General features: G+C 47.2%; 1 protein-coding gene across 2 annotated transcripts in view; it reads right to left on the bottom strand.

Moving 5' to 3' along the window:
- Window positions 1-511: 511 nt before the first annotated feature.
- ypel5 (yippee-like 5) overlaps window positions 512-1501 on the bottom strand; it is a 5318-nt gene continuing 4328 nt past the window's right edge. The window contains exon 2 of one of the 2 annotated variants that reach the window (XM_079636141.1): window positions 512-1501. This exon is cut by the window's right edge and continues 346 nt beyond it. The gene's annotated coding sequence lies outside the window, so the exon portion shown is untranslated. The other variant, XM_079636140.1, reaches the window with a different exon arrangement.

Raw genomic sequence — 1501 nt, 5'->3', positions numbered from 1 at the left:
GTGTGTGTGTGTGTGTGTGTGTGTGTGATGGAGAACAGGCGGATGTATCGGGGTCTCTAGTGTGTGTGTGTGTGTGTGTGTGTGATGGAGAACAGGTGGATGTATCGGGGTCTCTAGTGTGTGTGTGTGTGTGATGGAGAACAGGCGGATGTATCGGGGTCTCTAGTGTGTGTGTGTGTGTGATGGAGAACAGGCGGATGTATCGGGATCTCTAGTGTGTGTGTATCGGGGTCTCTAGTGTGTGTGTGTGTGTGTGTGATGGAGAACATGCAGATGTATCGGGGTCTCTAGTGTGTGTGTGTGTGTGTGTGTGATGGAGAACAGGCGGATGTATCGGGATTTCTAGTGTGTGTGTGTGTGTGTGATGGAGAACATGCGGATGTATCGGGGTCTTTAGTGTGTGTGTGTGTGATGGAGAACAGGCGGATGTATCGGGGTCTCTAGTGTGTGTGTGTATGTGTGTGTGTGTGATGGAGAACAGGCGGATGTATCGGGGTCTCTAGTGTGTGTGTGTATGTGTGTGTGTGTGATGGAGAACATGCGGATGTATCGGGGTCTCTAGTGTGTGTGTGTGTGTGTGTGTGTGTGATGGAGAACAGGCGGATGTATCGGGGTCTCTAGTGTGTGTGTGTGTGTGTGTGTGTGTGATGGAGAACAGGCGGATGTATCGGGGTCTCTAGTGTGTGTGTGTATGTGTGTGTGTCTGTATCGGGGTCTCTAGTGTGTGTGTGTGTGTGTGTGTATCGGGGTCTCTCACACACGTGTAAAACACACTTCACTCAGAGCAATGCCTTCATCACAGCGCTAACAGAAACCTGTTCAACCAGAAGAGAAGCTTCGAATCCCTCCAGTCAGGAATCCTGAACCGGTTAGTTTAGCTCTCGACTGCAGGGTTAGGGTTACACACACACACACGCACGCACGCACACACACGTGCTGTAATTGCTGTGGTTTTACTGTGTCTTCGCTCAGCTTCTGAGATCCAGGAAAACAAACAGAACAAGTAGATTTGACAATGATTTCCCCAAGTGTTGAGATGGATTTATCTTTCTGTTCTACAGGCGCGCGTGAATCTGCAGGTTTCATCATGTCACAATATCGAGAGTTTCGGAAAGATGGTGAGAACTCATTATCGAAGTAATCTAATCAGTTTGTTCATCTACAAATCTGTCAAATGTGTCGCGTGACGTTCACTGAGAACAACATTACGCTGAGCTGAAGACGAACAGAACCACAGCAATAACGGCTTGGACACTCGTAGTACGAGCGGTTCTGTCTCAAACGGAGAGGAAAGATGCGTCAGACATGAAGAAAACAGGAGCTTGTGAATTTCTGTCAGTGTTTATAGAAGTAATATGAATTCACATTCCTTCATGACCTCATCATTCCTGTAGTGCAGCCAATTAAAGAGGAGATTTTTCAGCGTCAAATGCGTGTTTATTTGTAAATCTATCTAGATAAAATCATGTTTCTCTGTGAGGAGGCGGGTTGATGGAGATCA

Source organism: Phoxinus phoxinus, assembly GCF_949152265.1.
Source record: "Phoxinus phoxinus genome assembly, chromosome: 14".
Classification (NCBI taxonomy): Eukaryota; Metazoa; Chordata; class Actinopteri; order Cypriniformes; family Leuciscidae; genus Phoxinus; species Phoxinus phoxinus.
The sequence above is the reverse complement of the archived record's forward strand: the minus strand, read 5'-3'. Positions and strand labels throughout refer to the sequence as shown.